This window comes from Nicotiana tomentosiformis, chromosome 1 (assembly GCF_000390325.3).
Source record: "Nicotiana tomentosiformis chromosome 1, ASM39032v3, whole genome shotgun sequence".
NCBI classification, from domain to species: domain Eukaryota; kingdom Viridiplantae; phylum Streptophyta; class Magnoliopsida; order Solanales; family Solanaceae; genus Nicotiana; species Nicotiana tomentosiformis.
In genome coordinates, this window is record NC_090812.1 from 3,299,603 (window position 1) to 3,319,626 (window position 20,024).

The window sequence follows — 20,024 nt, forward strand, 5'->3', positions numbered from 1 at the left end:
CCATTATACTTAGCAATCCCGGGCATGCAGAATTTCATAAGGATCGGCTTCGGAGCCGCGCTTGGAGGGAACAATGTTTGCACGTACTTCTTGGAATCCAGGCCTTTCAATATTGGTGGTACTCCTGGGATTTGGTCTACCTTGGAATTATAAGTTTCCACCTTCTTGTTGTTAGCTTCGATTTTCTTCTCCCCTGATCCTATCCGTTTTGTCAACTCCTCGATCATCTTTATAATCTCGGGGTTAGCCCCCGATTCATGTTCAATTGACCTTTCTACGACCGGTTCATCCCTACAGGTGACTTCCCGGAGTGGATTTCGTCTTTTCCAGGATCATCCGTAAACTGATCCCATCTCCTCCAATATTTTGTGTGTTTTGAGTTGCCAATCAGGCTCCATCACGGACGCTATTCTCGGGATCAGTAGGCAAGTTTGCGTTGATAGCCACATGTGAACTAGCGTCAATTGGGCCTGCGGCCGGAATTCCGATAGGATCAACGGGCGGTACCTTGTCACTGGGCACTATGTTGTTATTTTCACTGTGATGGCCGGACTCGTTGTCAACATGTAGGGGTACTGATTGAGAGTTCAACATTTTGAGTTTTAACCTGAAATTAAATACACTTCAAAGAACAAGTGTAAAGTAGTGTGTTATGGAGATTTGTATCAAATAACTACCATTATCCTTAGCCCCACGGTGGGCGCCAAACTATTTATCCTCAAAATCAGATAACAATTAAATCTGTAAGTGGTTTTAAGAATACATGATCTAACTTGATAAAAAATGACAAATTAGATTGCAATTGAAATAAGTAATGGAAAAGTAAACGCAAACCACACGAATTGAACAGTCTTAGCCCTGGAGAATTAATCATTCTCGAACCAGGTACTTCGATCGATATCAAGACAGAAAAATAAGAGCTTTAAAGAGAGTAGTAAAAACTTAAGGAGAATAATAATGTATTGCTTTGGAGTGCATGTTATAATATGTTGAATGAATTATCAGACCCCCTTTTTATAGTAGAGGAGTCCTACTCTAGGTACATTTCCATAAAAGGAAAAAATCTCTTGATTTGCTGATTGTCGGTTCCTTACTGATACGTGCCGAGATTCCCGCCGCAATATCCAACCGGTCACGGATATTTCGAACTTTTGTTAGTTATCTCATCAATGTTTCTCTGAGGCTGTTTGAGGCTAAGGTCGACACCGGACTCACTGCTCCTCGAAGGAAGGCGTTCCGACCTCGGGTTCTAGCTCGGTGGGACTCGAGGTCGATCTTCGGTCCTTGGTTGCCACATTCCAATCCTAATCTATCAAGTTGTAGGCGAGATCGATTTCGACCGTATACATAAGTAACAAGCACAACCACTATTTTTATTATCATCTAATTTCATTTTCTTACAATTTGCTTATTTTAATGCGTGTATTCTTTAGACCATAAATAATACTATATTTCATTGTTTGTAAATGTTACAATTCATATTTGAATATACTAATTTGATCATAATATGATAAGTATTTTAAGTAAAATATTAATTTTTACATATCAGCTTTGCCACTATTTGAGTCGACCTTAACAGACTTAAAAAGTGTTGGGACATGTGATTGTCAGATTCAAAGCAAAGCTCGAAATGCCATGTCCTTCTTCCTATAGGTCAAAATCTACCCTTAGAATATTTAAGACAAGATAATACTAAGAAAAGAATTCTCGAGTCGTCATTAGTCGAGATGGCCCAAGAAGCAGCAAAATCCATAGTCGAAGAGTCGGCGAGAGCCGTGGCCGAGATGTTAATAAGGATCGAGGTCGAGCACCGTTGATAGAGCTCTAACGGCTAGTTTTCAAGATACAATATTGAAATAGAATATTCTATTGGATATTCCCTGCACTTGTACTATTACACGTCCCATATAAATAGAAAAAAGGGACAAAGATAAGAGAGGGTGATATTCATTTGTAAAGAGGACACTTTGACTAATAGATTAGGCTCTCTCTCTCTCTCTCTCTCTCTCTCTCTCTCTCTCTCTCTCTCTCTCTCTCTCTCTCTTCCTTGCTAAGATACAAACACCACATTTTCACTAAGATTCTTGTCTATACTTATCCATAGATCCGAGAATAACACAAAATATTCAAGTATTTGCCTCTCATTTATCATTGTTAGGAGGAACATCCGCATATTCCATCCTTTATTGGGTGAACCATTCCTCTTATTTACTTAAATGTCATTTATTGCTATTTATGGTTATTGAATGCTACATGATTGCTCTTACTTTCTAGAACAATTATCACATATTGTTTCCATTGTCTGACCGGACCACCCATATTTATTGCATCTATGAAAACTCCATCTAGGGATATTATTGTTAACTAAGATTAACCCTTAATTACACAAATTTAATTATTTGAACCAAGATCCATAATTTTTGGTCAAACAATTTGGCGTCGTATGTGGTGATTTCTTAGTTAAACTTTTAGTTTCTTCTAGATCTACAACTAGCACGAGTCACTAATGTAAAAAAAAAAGATCTCTTTTCTTTGTGTACACAAAATCCAACATGGCATGTAACCGAGAAGAAATGAGAATAACAAGTGACCTCGCAACCAACCTCATGAACATCATCAACGAAAGCTGTGAAACGACAGACGAGGGCGCGACGCCCAGTACTTTCCCTAGATGAGATGGGTCACCGCCCCCTCACTAAAGCATAATAAAATCTCGCGGTAAAGGAGCTTCCACATCTGTGGAGGAAGAGACGCCCCCGGCTGTGAAAGAACTCCTCGAAACGTGGCTAACTGACACTCTAACAAGCATCCTCAACAAGCTTGCTCAGGACTCGACTACAGAAAATGCAAGGACTTGCACGATACAACAAATAGATGAGCAATGCAACTAACTATCTCCTCCAACGACAGGTATTACTCATAATGTCACTGATAGTGCAGGTGATAACACCCAGACAACCATTCTAAAAAGGATGGAAGAAATGGAGAATGAAAACAAGGCGCTCTGAGATCAAATGAAAGAACACCAAGAAATGGTCGATAAAATACCGGGTGCTCCTAAGCTGTTGCCGAAGAGGGACGCCGGCCGGTTCGTCGAACACCGTACAGTGATGATGCAGCCCCATATGCCATACCAAAGACCTTCAAAATGCTGCCCTACCTCAGGATATATGATGACACAGCCAACTCTGAAGATCACGTGACTCATTACGTCACCGCCATAAAAGAAAATGATCTCGCCAAAGAACAAGTATCTTCCATTTTGCTAAAGAAGTTTGGCGAAACCCTTACAGGAAGGGAATTAACATGGTATTCGTAGCTGCCAGCACGTTCCATAGAGACTTTCGAGGAAATGGCCGACAAGTTCGTAACGGCCCATGCCGTAGCCAAGAAGGCCGAGGCAAGAGTGAAGGACATATTTGCTATTAACCAGTCCCTGGGAGAGGGACTAAGGGAGTTCCTTGCCCGATTTAACCGAGTGAGGATGACCCTACCAAACGTATCTGAAGGGATGGCAGTCGCAGCCTTTCAGAACGGGCTGAGTAGAGATGGTTCAAGAGCAACTAGAAAACTGTTGAGTTGGTTGATGAAGTATCCTCCAACCACTTGGGACGAAATCCACAATGCTTACTGTGCGGAGGTCCGTGTAGATGAGGATGACCTTATCAGATTAACTCACCGACTAACCTCGGTACAAGCAAAATCAAGAAAATATCGAAGAGACAATGCCAAAAGAGATCATCCAATTCCACGACCTAATAGGGAACGACATCAACCATATATCAGAGCGGCCATTGCGCCCTCCCCCCTCTACGAAGAAGGTCCATCCAGACCAAGGATGGGAACTCATCGGAACGAGCGAGCTATGCCTCTTTTTTTATCTGCTCACAATTTTTGTGTGTCACCTACAGAGATAGTCTACACTCTAGAAAAACTAGGACCAAAAGTGAAGTGGCCGCCGAAGATGACATTGGACCCGAACACTAGAAAGTCCAATGCCCTGTGTGAGTTCCACCAGGAATGAAGACACAAAATTGAAGATTGTATCGCCCTGAGGCAAGAAGTCATAAATATGTTGCGACAAGGGCACCTCAAAGAGTTACTAAGCGATAGGGCAAGAACCAACTTCGCCAGGGGACGCTTACACGAAGGGCCGCCAAAACCACCCTCACCAGCTTATACCATCAACATGATAATCGGCGGCAGCGATGATGCCTCTATCAACAGCGTGAAGTTCACCACTACCCACAAACTTAAGCGATCTATCACCCGCGAGCGGTATGACGAACTCAAAGAGAGTATCATCTTTGACAAGCCGGATGCCGATGGTTTGACCTTTCCTCATAATGACACCCTTGTTATTGCTTTACGTATTTTAGATATCGATGTTAAATGCATTACGATAGATAACGGGAGCGGCACGTGCATTATCCATCCCCGAGTGCTTACCCAAATGAGGCTCAAAGATAAGATAGTGTCGCGCTGAATCACACTAATTGGGTTTAATAATGCAGTTGAACAGACATCTGGGGAAATTTCACTCCCCGTTCTATCCAGCGGCGTAACTCTGGAGACAACGTTCCACATCATGGACCAGGCCACCGTGTACAATGCCATAGTGGGACGACCATGGATACATCCCATGAAAGTCATCCCCTCCAACTTATACCAAGTAATTAAATTCCCAACTCCATGTGGGATTTTCGGTATACGAGGAGAAGAGAGCACATCACGAGAATGCTACGGCATTGCCTTAGATGGCACGGCCACCCAACAGAGAAAAGACAAAAAAAAGAAGAAGGCATAGCAATCAACAAGGTCGAGGTTGGAGAAAGAGAAAATAGAGAACGTCATCAAGGAACCAGATACGGCCGAAGCCGCTGGTTCGACCATAGAAGACCTCGACCCCGTTTGGTTGGATCTCAATGACCAAAGCTAGAAGGCCTATATCGACTGCAAGCTTCGGGAACCAGGTAAATTCAGTCAATTCTTAACAACTGACGCAGATTTGTTTGCGTTCAGCCATGCAGATATGCCGAGTATCCCAAAAGAAATAGCCACACACAAATTAAATGTCGACCTACTCCACCCCCTAGTGAGGCAAGTCAGGCGTAAATTTAACTCTATAATTAATGGCGCAGTGCGCGATGAGGTGAAAAAATTGCTGGAAAATGGTTCCATCAGGGAATCGAAGTACCCCAAATGGGTCGTTAACATAGTGATGGTCAAAAAGAAGAATTGAAACTGGCGAATGTGCGTGGATTTCACAGATCTGAGCAAAGAATGCCCAAAGGATTCTTTCCTATTGCCACATATTGACCAACCTATCAACGCAACGGCCGGGCACGAGCTACTAAGATTCATGGATGCATACTCAGGCTATAATCAAATCCTTATGGATGAAGAAAATCAGGAAAAAACACGTTCATCACCCACCAAGGAACGTATTGCTACATGGTCATGCCTTTTGGACTAAAGAACACAGGAGCTACTTATTAAAGGTTCGTGACAAAGATGTTCAAAGATCAGCTCGGCAAAAAAATAGAGGTATATATAGACGACATGCTGGTCAAGTCCAAAAGGGAAGAATATCACATCGATCATTTGAAAGAAAGTTTCGACATATTCCGACGGTACGGAATGAAACGGAACCCAAAAAACTGCGCATTCATTGTAGCCTCGGGAAAGTTCTTCTATTTTATAGTATCACAGCGAGGGATTGAGGTCAACCCTGACCAAATCAAAGCCATCGAGGGGATACAAGAACTCTTGACCACCAAGAAACAAGTCCAAAGGTTGATTGGTCGCATCGGCGCTCAATCGAGGTTCATCTCGTGGTCGTCGGATAGGTGCCATAAATTCTTTGGCGTACTCAAGAAATATAACGGACTTGAATGGACTTCTGAATGCATCCAGGCCCTGCGAGAACTAAAGGCATACCTATCATCTCCACCTCTACTTTCAAAGCCCGAGCCGGATGAGCGCTATTCATCTATGTGGCCGTATCTGTGGTAGCTATAAGCGCAATCTTAATAGAAAACAAAGGTACACAATATCCCATCTATTACATTAGCAAAACACTCATCGATGATGAGATGAGGTACCCACACCTCAAAAAATTTGCTTTGGCCTTAGTCGTAGCTTCATGAAAGCTTAGACCATATTTCCAATATCACTCCATCTCGGTCGTCACGACCTTCCCCCTTAGAAGCATTTTACATAAACCTGAACTATCGGGAATGCTGGACAAGTGGGCCATCGATTTGAGCAAGCATGATATCACCTATCAGCCGGGAACGGCGATAAAGTCACAAGTACTCGCCGACTTTGTAGCCAACTTCAGCGCAAAGATAATGTCTAAATTCGAAAGAGAGGCCATCCAAACCTCCCTCCAAGCACAAGACCTCTGGGTCTTATATACAGATGGCACATCCAATGTGTCGGGGTCCGGACTGGGACTTGTACTCGAAGTCCCAACAGGTGAAGTAATTTTCTAGTCCATATGGCACCCGGATATGACTACCAATGAGGCCGTGTATGAGGCCGTAATTATAGGTCTAAGACTACCACTCAAATATGGAGCAAAACGGTTGAAACTGCGATGCGATTCCCAACACGTAGTCAATCAAGTAACGGGGACTTTCCAAATCAAGGAACAAAGGTTGCAAAAGTACCAGACCAAAATTTGCAAGCTACTGCCTGAGTTCGACGAATGTCAGCTCGACCAAATCTCACAGGCAAAGAATGTCGAGGCAGATGACGTCGCCAAACTAGCTGCAGCCACATAAAGCATCGCAACCGGAGACAAAATGTGGTCCACCTCCTCAACTCATCACTAGACCAAACCGAGGTAAGAACCATAAACCTAACTTGGATTTTCCGCAATCGTATTTTGACATACTTGCAGGACGACACACTCCCTAATGACAAAAAGGAGGCCAAGACACTAAGAATGCAAGCGGCCAGGTACAATATCTTCCACAACGATTTGTATAAGAGGACCTACGGCGACCCTCTAGCAAAGTGCTTGGGCCTGAACCAAACTCAGCACGTCCTTGAAGAAGTTCACGAAGGCCATTGCGGGGCTCATTCCAGCAATCGGGCACTGGTCAGATGCCTCGTATGGGCAGGATATTACTGGCCCACCATAAAAAAGGATGTTGCAGACTTTGTAAAGCGATGTGAGCAGTGCCAAAAGTACGCCCCAATAATCCACCAAGCAGGCGAACATATGCACTCAGTCACATTCCCTTGGTCGTGCATCAAATGGGAAATGGACATCATGGGCCCCTACCAGCGGGGCGAGGTAACGTACGATTTTTTTTATTTTTAACTAAATATTTATCTAAGTGGGTGGAAGCAGGAGAATTCGCAAAAATACAGGAACATGAAGTAATCACCTTTATATGGAGAAACATCATTTGCCGATTCGGCCTTCCCAAAGAAATCGGGTGTGACAACGACCTCAATTCACAAGAAAGAAAACCGCTGAATTCTTCCAGAAATGGCATATCAAGAGGATACTCTCGATCCCGTACCACCCCACTGGTAACAGAAAAATAGAATCATACAACAAGTCAATACTAAACATCATGAATAAGATGCTCGAAGATGCCAAGGGACTGTGGCCCGAAATACTACCAGAAGTATTCTGGGCCTACCGAATAACTCTGAAAACAAGCACAGGTTAGACGCCATACTCTTTGGTCTACGGGATTGAGGCAGTAATACCAGTCGAGGCCAGAGAACCCAACCTAAGGTACTCCTATGAGAGCGGCACGAGTAACAACAAGAGCAGAAGACATGAACTCGACGAAGAGATATGGCCTACATAAGAATGGTCGCCCAAAAGCAACAAGCAGAATGCTATTACAACAAGAAAGCAAAGGTCATGCCGCTCAATGTCGGGGACTACGTACTGAAAGCTAAAACATAAGCGATCAAAGATCCTAGGGAAGGCAAGCTAGGAGCAAATTGGGAGGGTCCATATAAAATCACAACCAAAGCAAACAAGGGTTCGTTCCAATTAGAGACAATGGAAGGAAAGCTACTACTAGACAATTGGAATATCATCCACCTCAAATACTTCAACTTCTGAGAGAAAAAGCATCCTACAAGCCGTACTCTTTTTTCCCTCACTTGAGTTTTGCCCCCTTTGGGTTTTCTCAAGGAGCTTTTTAACGAGACGGCGAAGGGAACGTTTTGAGTCGAAGTACACGAAGTTAGGGACGTGGTTTCTATTTCATTGCTCGACCTCTCACTATTCGCCAGATCGACTAATGAAGGGACTAGATAGACCGGGACTGGGACTGGAACGCCAACCAACACCCAAAAATATGTAAATTCTCCAAGTATGTTACAAAAGCAACAATGTCAAGGCAATAAACTTTACACTTAACAACACATATTTCTCACATTCAGGTTATGTTTGACCTTGCTCGAACTAACACTTACCGGCCTTCGATCGTAATTAAGCTCAGGTTGTGTTCGACCTTACTCGAACTACAAACCTACCGGCCTTCGGCCGTAATTAAATTCAGGTTATGTTCGACCTTGCTCGAACTAACACCTACCGGACCTGGGCCATAATTAAATTCAAGTTATGTTTGTTCGACCTTGCTCAAACTAACACCTACCGGCCCTCGACCATACTTAAATTCAGGTTATGTTCGACCTTGCTCGAACTAACACCTATCGGCCCTCGACTGTAATTAAATTCAGGTTATGTTCAACCTTGCTCGAACTAACACCTACTGGCCCTCGGCCATAATAAAACTCATGTTATGTTCGACCTTACTTGAACTAACACCTACCGGCCCTCAGCCATAATTAAATTCAGGTTATGTTCGATCTTGTTCGAACTAACATCTACTGGCCCTTGACCGCAACTTAAAAGAAAGGTTACGTCCGACCTCGCTAAAACAAACACCTTACGGCCCTCGACCACAACTTAATGAAAGTATGTGTTCTACCCCACTTGAACAAACACCTATCGGCCCTCGACCACAATTTAACAAAAGATCACGATCAAATAATTCGACGCCCTCGGCCATATCTCAACATGCAAAAAGGAAAAAAGGAAGTAAACAATGCGTAATCAGCTCCAAGGCCACGGCAAGCAAAACACAGCACCAATGAAGGAAAGAGCAAAGGCAGCCAAACAATTGAAGCAAAAAACATACAAGTACAGAAAATAAACCATAGGAAAAGAAGCAGATGCAGAGAAATACTTTGGCATTTCATACTTAAACTATTTTTTTACAAAGGATCGTAAAGAAGCCACCAAAATACACAAAAGTTTACAAAAAAAAGAAGAAAATCTATTGATCACCACCATCATGATCTTCTGTGCCTTCACTGCCTTGGCCACTGATTCCCTTGACATCATGATCCCACTCGTCATCGTCTCCTTCGCCCTACAGATATGCAGTATCATACCGGGCGTCCTCCTCAATCTGATCTACACCCTCATCGTCACATTCGATGGCCTTAGGTGTAGCATAATCATACCCACAAGCGACTCAATCTTCGCTAGCCTTCACATGAACACCTTCAAGGGCAGCATTAGAGACGGACCCCGCAACATAAAAATCGCGAAAGATATCTAACTGCGCCTCGGTATGAATCCACTTCTCATATAAATCCCGAGGAATATTGGGAATATTCAAAGTGTGGGGAGAGGACAGTTGTGCCAGTAATTGGGCCTTCTCGGTCTCCAAAGCAACCACTTGATCATGGAGAAGAGAGGTCTCTCTTTCCAACTCCTCGATCCTTTCATCAAGTCATTCTTCCTTGAGCCTGGATGTCGTTAAGTCATTCTCCTGCTCATAACGGAGAGTTCGAATCACCACCTCAAGGGACTTCGCCTTATTTAGAGCCTCCGACCGTGCCGCCTCCGCCTTCTCCAGCTCTTCCAGTTTTTTGGCGACCTCACCACCAAGGGTTTCCACCCTGAATTGGCACTCCTCGAGCTGGTCGCGCAACGCGACTACATGAGCTTGAAGGTCGCTGCACTGAACCTCGACCCCCTTGCTAAGCTCGAGTTCTTCTTCTTTGCTCCTTAGCGTCCCCTCCAGAGTGCTACGCTTCCCCACCATCCGCACCAACTACTCGTCCCTGGTCTTCAAATCTTCCCTCAGTTGACATACATTGCCGCCTTCACGGAGCTGACACCTCAACTCCTGATACTTCTCAAGGACCCTGAAGTACTTGTCCCTCAACTTCACATATATATCTTTGCGACTCTGCTCCTTACGAGCACTCTCAATCTCTAGGATAACCATCTACAAAACAAGCAACGAAAATTAAGAAAACTATAAAAGAGAAGGAAAAACAACCAACAGCAGAGATGCTTACCCGAAGGGCGAGGCCGACAATATTGTTTGACAAGTCGCGTTCATTTATACTCTTGAGGGCCATTCCCTCAATCTCAAAATTGATAGGGACAAGAGAGGGAATAATATTCTTGGTATCCACTAGAAGATTACGGTCCATCGGGATCGTAATAGTTCTCAAACCCCCATCCAACCTCACTTAGAGCTGAGTGATGCCTCATTAATTATTCTCAGCTCTTCTACATCCATGTCGGAATCGGATCCGACATCCTCATCAGCAACGGCCTCGCCTCTGTCACCGGCCAAATGAGGCGCATCCACCACAACACTGGAGGACGAGACCTCATCGCGACCTAGAACAGAAGGGCTGTGACAACCTATCACATCTTCGACCATATCCTCAATAGGTCAAACATCTATATCCTCCAGCCCAACGACCTCGGGATTAGCCTTGGGGCTCTCCCCGATGATCACTGTGGCCGTCTCCTGAAGGTTGAAGCCACAATCTCCTACATCAGCAGCCATCAACCTTACTCTCACGATGTCCATAACCCTCCTTTTGCGAGGCATCAAGTCCCCATCGTCAGGAAACTACTCATTCTTCATCTATGAGATAGTACAAAGGAGAAATTAAAGGCTCTATAGATGAAGTATCCATAACTAAAGAAGGAATAGACACCAGCGTAGCAATAGGATGAATTGAAACATGAACAGGATCAGTCGTAATCATAGAAGGGGCAGGAGTCGAGGACGCAATAGCTTTTCTCTTACGGAAGGACGGTGTGGGAGCTTGATGTCGTCCACAACACTCCTCGATAAGAGATATAATACGGTCGTATGCAATATAAATTACCTAACTATGAGTCAGGGTTGAGTCCATAGAGAGTTATGAGGGGTGTTAGGAGTATATATTTGAAGCAAGCGAATGGACTACCTAAAATTGCACTTCCATAGCTGAGTTTTGATTTCTACTTTTACTATTACTCTAATGATTCTAAGCTAAGGAAAATAGATTAGAGATGAATATTTTTTGTCTTTTTCCAAATAGTTTAAAAGCCTAGGGATGTGACCACGACCTAGGTGTTTGCCTAATGGGTTAAATACGTTAATACTTGTTTTGTTGATTGAGGTGTATTATAGCTCTCAACTCTACATTACCCACTCAATACCTCTCGGTCAGAGAGTAATTTTGCCTAATTTGGCTTTCTCAAGTCCAAATGGGTATCTAACAAAATAGTTGATATGAGCTCAAGTCTGGTTCTTACTATATCTTGTTTGAACCCTTTAATTAGGCTAATCAATCTCTCAATTAACCAAATTTCTTGTTAGCCAAGTTAACCTAGACTAGATCCATCTTTCTCAAGTAGAGACTAAGTCGAAAAGGCATGAGTCAATGTTTGCAACCATTAATTCTAAAATTGAAGCATGAACTAGGCTAAATAATCAACACCCAATCATAAACAAGCACTAAATTAAATACCCATAAGGTTTATACACAAGGGTTGGGTAACAACCCTAGTAAGAATCTAGCTACTCATAATGGAGATTAAAGAAAATAAAGAAGAAAATCTAATTAAACTCATAATGAAAGATTAAAATGATGAAATCTAATATTTAAACACTAAAATAATCTAAAACTTCCTAAAATGGTAAAAAAGAAATGGCTACTACAGCTTTGAACGTTTAAACTTTACCTAAATTTGTGAAACTCGTCTATTTATACTGGGCCAAAAATCGCTGGAAAAAATACCCCTCGGGAGGTTCTGCGGCCGCACAATTCCATATGCAGTTCGCAGATTTCTTTAGTTGGAAGGAAGGAGGATTCTGCAGCCGCATAATTCTGGACTGCTGCTATGAAGCAACTTTTGTGGCCGCACAATTCTTGTGCGGTCCGCACTTCTGAAAAGCGTCAGGACTTGGTCTTCTGCACATTCTCTGAACTTGAAAATATTTGTCACTGCAGACCCTGTTTTGCAGCCACACAATTCATGTGCGGTCCGCACATTTGTCAAACTCTTGTTGGTCTCTTTAGCTTGGGTTGCGGCTGCAGATGGAATTCTGCGGTCCTCAATTTCTTCTGTTGCCACATAATTCCTTCTGCGGATCGCACATCTCTGCTTCTTCACCCTTTATTGCCTTGTGCTTCGGAACACTCCTTTTTGAGTTTATTTCATCATGGGAGACCATACTTCCAGTATTCCTACAATTTGCATAATTTCATTAGTTTCGGGAATACAATTCAATACTTTCGGACTAAAACAAAAGCAAAAAGGTGTTAATAAGCAGACAAAATCCCCATTTATCAACTCCCCCAAACTTAAGCCTTTGCTTGTCCTCAAGCAAATAAATTAGTTCCCACCTCCTAAAGTTAAGGGTCATTTCAGTGAGTCAAAGGTGAGCCACTCATACATCAGTTGGGACCAACAATTACCCACACTACTCATTCATTATCAACAAGGCGACAAGTTAAACATTCATGCACATATAGTTCTATCAAGAATTGACTTTACTCATCAAGGACTCTTGCTCTATCATGTAGGCCATGGTTGACCCCAAACTCTTCCTCCTCTACTTTCCATTTACCAAGCTCACTTTAAGAAGTTAGCACTCAATCCGAAGATTCATGAAAGGTTCACTCATCTCTCACAAGAGAATCTCACAAGTACGGCTTCAAGTACCATAGGATTTCCCCTCATGTAGATCGCCATTAATGTAAGCTCACTCAGTTTGAAATCAAGTAGAACTTCTTTCGAGATGTAATGAAGGTTTTTAGGTTAGGGTGGCATACCGTATGGGTAATTGGTTACATCTTTCCTTAAGCACTCCATCTTTCATTTCTCGGCTCACACTAGCCAATTCTTAGAGGCACTTTCTTTTCATTGGGGACTAGAGAGCCTTAACATCACTCTTTCTTGTTCATTTCATTCTTTTTATACCTTTTTAATTTCTCAATGCTTGGGATCATTACCTCTTTTTGAATCCAATCAACCCTTCCATTTATTCACTTTTTGCATTTTTCTTTTTGTTCTTTTTTTTTCTTGTCTTCTCTTCTCATAGAGATCATTTGTTTTCACTTTTTGTGCCATTATACCTTTTTTCAAATTCCTCATCTCTCCCCCCCAAACTTATATTTTAAGCCATTTGTTTCACAAGAGTGTTAAGGAAAGTCAGGGTGCCAAGAGAGGGTTATGACAAAACGGGTAAAGGCATGTAACATGGTTATCAAATGAGAAAGGCTAGTGACTCAAAGGGGTTGACTAGGGATAATTACATTGGTTGGCAATAGAAAACTCAAACAGGCCAAGGAGAGCCTACAATCACTTCTCAAACCAAGTAAAACTTAGGATTTCTCTTTGAAACACATTCGGGGCAAGTTCTAGATCCTTTGTACGGATACATGGACTAACAACAATTGATCTCACCCCTCATGCAACTAGATTGTAAAAGAGGATAGAGTTGAGAGCCTACAACGACCACATTCAAGTTTAAATATCACTATGGTCCAATTAAACCACTCGATGATTACAAAAGTCAACATAAGAGTCACAAAGTCACTAACTAGAGCTATTTCTTTTGAAAACCTTGTCTATAACCTTAAGCATGTAGTTAAGAGTGTTGATGCCAAATGAAGCATGGTTGACTCTTCGAGCATGACTTAATTAGGTCTATTTATGCATTACTACTACTATTATTACCTAAACACAAAAAATAGGCTCATTCCCTTAAGAAGGTTGTCACGCCATCCATCGTTGGGACGAGTCACCTGGTTCACACAACAACTACTTTTGGAAAGAACCGTGGCATTTAGAAAACCAAAGGCTTATTATCTACTAAAACACAAAAAGAAGCTACTAAACAAAACAAGAACTAATACGCTACTAAAATATAAAAAGAAGCTAATAATCAAAAACAAAGATAAAGAATCTAATGAGCAAAACTACTAAAGATAGAATGAATATACATAGTAAGAGAGAGGGAAGATATATACATACAAATAAGAAAAGAGATAATATCATCAAATTACTACAGGCCAAATGTATGAAAGTACCAAATGTGTCAATTAAACTCCACCCCTCCCCCCCCCCCCCGAATAAAAATAAGCATTGTCTCCAATGCTTAGACAAATAAGAGTAAAAGAGGGAAAAGGTGAAGAAAACTTCATATGGCTCCTTGGACATCTCTGTGTCCCCAGCAATGTCATCGCCCTCAGGATCAGCCAACTGAATCTCATCATCCTCAACTCTAGGTGTGGCTGGGTTGGCGAACATCTGACGCACTGGCTCAGCAGTGTCATCAGCAAGGTCTGGCTCATCAGACTGGCCAGCTGATGCCACCGGTGCAGATGGTGCTGAAGGATCTAGGGCGGAATGGTATGGGTCAAGCAGTATATCAAAGGGGAGATCTCCAACTGTAGAAATCTTGGTCACCTCTCTCCGGAGCTTGTACACTGACTTCTTACTGGCCTGGGACTTCCTCATCTTCTTTACTTCCTTTCCCAGCTCTTCATTCACCAACCCGTGTTGTACCAAGGTGTCACCATGATAGTCTTCTGATTCTCCAGAATCTTCTTCAATGTCTTCTCAATGTATGAAGGAACCTTTGATGCCTGTGAGGTGGACTACGCTGCAATAGTATAGGACAAGTCAGACAGCTTTACAATAGCTGCCTGCATCCAGTTGTTAAGACTTGCCAATGTCTAGGAGATTTACAGTGTAGATAATGGGTGAGTAGTCATGGGCACTAGCTTCAAAGTTGAGGTGGCAGTTATGGCAGGAGTTGCAGTAGAGGTTGTGGATAATGGAAAAGTATAGTTGCGGCACTGGAGGAAGGCTCTGCCGAAGTGGATGGAACATCAACTGTCTCAGGAGCTACCATTACTGGCTCATCAGACTGTCATGTAGTGGTAGGAGGCTGAACTTTCTTCTTTGGGTAGCTCGCATCCATTAGTGAGTACCAAGTAAAAGGCTTCTTCGGCTTCACCTTGAGGTTACGTACTTTGGTTACCTTCTTCCTCTTTTTTATATGGGCCACATTGGCATAGAATTCACGGACTAGGTACTCTTTGGAATCCACTACGCTCTGGGTGAACCACATCCACCCCTTGCGTTCCTTGAACTATCTTAAAACGCCTGGGTTGTACCTCTCCAAATATGTCAATAGGAACTTTCGCTCAAGAGTTAGCAACCTCGCTGGCCACCACACACAGAAGCTGATGAAGGCAACTAGGCTAACAAAGCGGTCCTCCCAAACCTCTTTCTTCTTTGATCTTTCAAGGCCGACAACCGTAGCATCTCCCCCCATGCCATCATCGGGGATATCATGAATTGTTGCATCCTGTGCCTCAGGGACTGGTGTAGCCGATGGCTCAGAAGCCTGACTACCACTCTCCGATCCCTCGGAAGTGCTATGAGATGAGGAAGCTTCGTCCTTGAGTTGGTATCTCCTTTGCGGCCTTGACTGTACGGTCGGATGCTCTTGAACAGAGGCTGAGTTTCCCTCTGATTCTTCCCTAGACGGAACATATGAGCTCGTCTCGGAGACATATGCACCTCTCCCTTTGCCGATTGCTTCTTTCTTCCTTATTGTCTTTGGTTGGACAAGGGTTAAGGCACTCTTTCCTCGACCCCGGGAAGGTTCACCTCTCCCTTTTGAAGTGTCGCCTCGTCCTCTAGATCAAACCATTGTATGTATCAAGCAAAGGCGATTGTTAGTTACAATTCAATGTTCAAACATACACATGAGACATACAAGTAAAGGATAACAAGAGTACACAGTGAGGGTGTTCAGTTAGATCATGCTTGCAGGGAACAAGATCTGCGGTCCACATAATTTGTCCTGCGGCCGCAGATGAGGAATTGCGGACTGCACATTTTTATTGTGCGGCCGCAAAAGTGATGTATGGACCGCACAATTTCACTTGTGGCTGCAGCTCTAAAACCCAAAAATGCCAACTCTCTGATGACAGAGAATTGGCTAATGTGCAGTCGTAATAGGATTTCTGCGGTCCGCACAATTTAACTTGTGGCCACACATTGGAGTCTCAAGGTAGGGACTCTCTGATGACAGTAAAAGTGTTGTTCTGCAGCTGCGATGGGAATTCTGCGGTTCGTACATTTTAACTTACGGTCACATATCCCTTATTCACTAAGTTGCCCTAAAATCAATATTTGCAGACCACACAAATTCAAGTGCGGCCGCAAATGTCAAAAGTGATGCACAGATCAGAATTTTCCACTTAGGTTTTTTAATTTCGTGCATAATTTAACATGGAAACATTATAAAAACTTAAAATTACACTAAGCCAGTCACCATAGAGCATATATCAAGCTAACCCATTACAGATTTACCCCACATGGACACACAATTGAACTTGAATAACAAATGGCCTAAAAAGAACTAAAAATCTAAAAATTAAACTAACTAAGAAGATTAATGCAAAATTTGAAGCATATCACCAAGAAATAACCAAGAAATTTCAACAGAGCACTATTGTTTTGTTCAGAGAGTGAAAAAACGTAACAATGACCCTATTCCTCTATTTATACTACTTGTTTGCTAAAGGAGAGAAGGGCGAGTGCTGCCGCACATTTTCATGTGCGGTCTCACTCTGTTACCTGAAGACCTCATCGCAGCATTTCACCTGCGATCCGCACAATTTCATGTGCGATCGCAGATTTCCTATGCGGTCGCAGATCAACCTCCTCTCTAACAGGGTAAAACATCAGAGAGTTGGTATTTTAAACATCTCATTTGTGCGGTCCGCAAGTTAATTGTGCGGCCATACTGCTCTTTTGCTACAACACCCACAAATGTGTGGTCTGCACAAATCAACTGTGGTCCACAATTCTTAGAACACTTAGCCAAAGTTTTGGTCCACAATTCCTATAATTCACACTCAGCCCTGTAGCACACTTCATATATAATTAGAACAAAAATAATACCTAACTACAAAAGAAAAAGGAAAAGAAACATGGGTTGCCTCCCAAGAAGTGCCTAATTTAATGTCGCGACACGATGCAGAATACCCTCAAGTGAAATGAATGATTGCCACGACGTGGCTATCTCCAACTTTTCCCAAGTAGCGCTTCACCCGGTGACCATTGACTCGGAATACTTTATTGTTTTTGTTCTTCAAGTCTAATGTACCAAAAGGAGTCACACCCACAATTTCAAAAGGACCACTCCATTTAGATTTTAGCTTCCCAGGAAACATCCTCAACCTTGAATTGAACAACAATAAAAGATCACCCACCTTCAACTCTTTGTTCCAAATGTATTTGTCATGAAAATATTTAATCTTTTCTTTGTACTAGGACGAACTTGCATAAGCATGGTACCGGAACTCATCCAATTTATTCAAGTGTGCCACCCTCAAGTTAGCGGCTACATCCCAATCAAGATTCAACTTCTTTAGAGCCCACATGGCCTTGTGCTCTAGTTCCACCAGAAGATGACAAGCTTTTCTAAACACCAACCGGTATGGCGACATTGCGATAGGTATTTTGTAAGTCGTCCAATAAGCCCATAATGCATCATCAAGCTTCTTGGACCAATCCGTCCGATTAATATTCACCTTTTTGGACAAAATACTCTTTATTTCCCGATTGGAGACATCCACTTGCCCACTAGCTTGTGGGTGATAAAGAGTCGTGACTTTGTGAGTAACACCATACTTGCTAAGCAAAGTGTATAAAACAATGTTGCAAAAATGTGCCCCCCCCCCCCCCAAATCTCTTATAATTGCACGTGGAGTACCAAACCTTGTGAAAATATTCTTCTTCAAGAAAGCCACCACACTTCTCGCTTCATAGTTGGGTAAAGAAATGGCCTCAACCAATTTGGACACATAATCAACCGCGACCAAGATGTAGGTGTTTCCACAAGAACGCACAAAAGGGCCCATGAAGTCAATACCCCACACATCGAAAATATCAATCTCCAAAATGGTTGTGAGAGACATTTCATTCTTCTTTGAGATTCCACCGGCTCGTTGACATTCATCACATCTTTTCACTAGCTCAATTGCATCCTTGTAAAGAGTGGGCCAATAGAAACCGCAACTAAGCACTTTGGAAGTTGTTCTTGCTCCACCATGATGACCACCATATGGTGAAGAATGACAAGCCCTAAGAATTTCACCTTGCTCTTCCTCCGGTACACATCTTCTAATTACTCCATCAGTACAAATCCGAAAAAGGTATGATTCATCCCAATAATAATCTTGACGATCCCGTTTGAGCTTCTTCCTTTGGTTTGAAGAGAACTCATCCGGAATGATTCCACACACAAGAAAATTTGCTAGATCCGCGAACCATGGTACCTCTTTCATTGAAATTGCCAAGAGTTGCTCACGGGGGAAGGAGTCATTGATTTCAAGGCCATCATGCGGCCTCCTTCCTCCTCTAAACTAGACAAGTGATCCGCCACTTGGTTTTCACTAACTTTCCTATCTTGGATGTCAATATCAAACTCTTGCAAAAAGAGAATTCATCTCATCAACCGAGCTTTGGAGTCCTTGTTTCTCATAATATAATGAAATGTCGCATGATCCGTGTGGACAATGACTTTTGCACCCATCAAGTATGGGCACAACTTCTCAATTGCAAACACAATGGCAAGGAGCTCTTTTTCTGTAACGGCATAGTTGACTTGGGCACTATTCATGGTCTTACTAGCATAGTAGACCGGATGAAAATTTTTATTGATGCGTTGTCCCAAAATAGCCCCAACCGCTACGTCACTTGCATCACACATGAGTTCAAAAGGGACATTCCAATTTGGAGCGGTGATGATGTGAGTAGTTATCAACTTGAACTTCCACAAATCAAAAGCTCTCATGCAATCATCATTGAAGTGTAACTAAGCATCCTTCTCAAGAAGCTTGCACAACAGATTCACCACCTAATAGAAAGCTTTAATAAAGCACCAGTAAAGACCTGCGTGGCCTAAGAAACTCCGCACACCCTTCACCGAAGTTGGAGGTGGAAGTTTAGAAATCACCTCAACCTTTGCCTTGTCAACTTCAAGTCTATTCTTTGAGATTTTGTGGCCAAGGATAATGCCTTCCTCAACCATGAAATGGCATTTCTCCCAATTAAGCACCGAATTTATTTCTTCACATCTAGCCAACACTTTATCCAAATTTGCAAGACAAACATCAAAAGAATCTCCAACCATCGAGAAGTCATCCATGAAAACTTCAAGGTAGTCCTCCACCATGTCCTTGAAGATAGCCATCATACACCTTTGAAAGGTCGTCGGTGCATTGCACAAACCATATGGCATCCGCTTGAAGGCGAAAGTACCATAGGGCATGTAAAGGTTGTTTTCTCTTAATCTTCCGATGCAATAAGAATTTGGTTGTAGCCCGAATACCCATAAAAAAGCAATAGAAAGCACAAACGACCAATCTATCGAGCATTTGATCTAAGAAAAGAAGTGGAAAGTGATCCTTCCTTATGACTTTGTTGAGCTTGCGATAGTCCATACACACCCTCCATCCGGTCACCGTTCTTGTAGGAATCAACTCATTCTTGTCATTGGTGACCACCGTCATGTCCACCTTCTTTGGGACACATTGAACAGGAGAAGACAATGAACCATCAGAGATGAGGTAGACAACCCCGGCATCCAACCACTTGATAATCTCCTTCTTGACAACTTCATGCATAGCATCATTGAGTCACATTT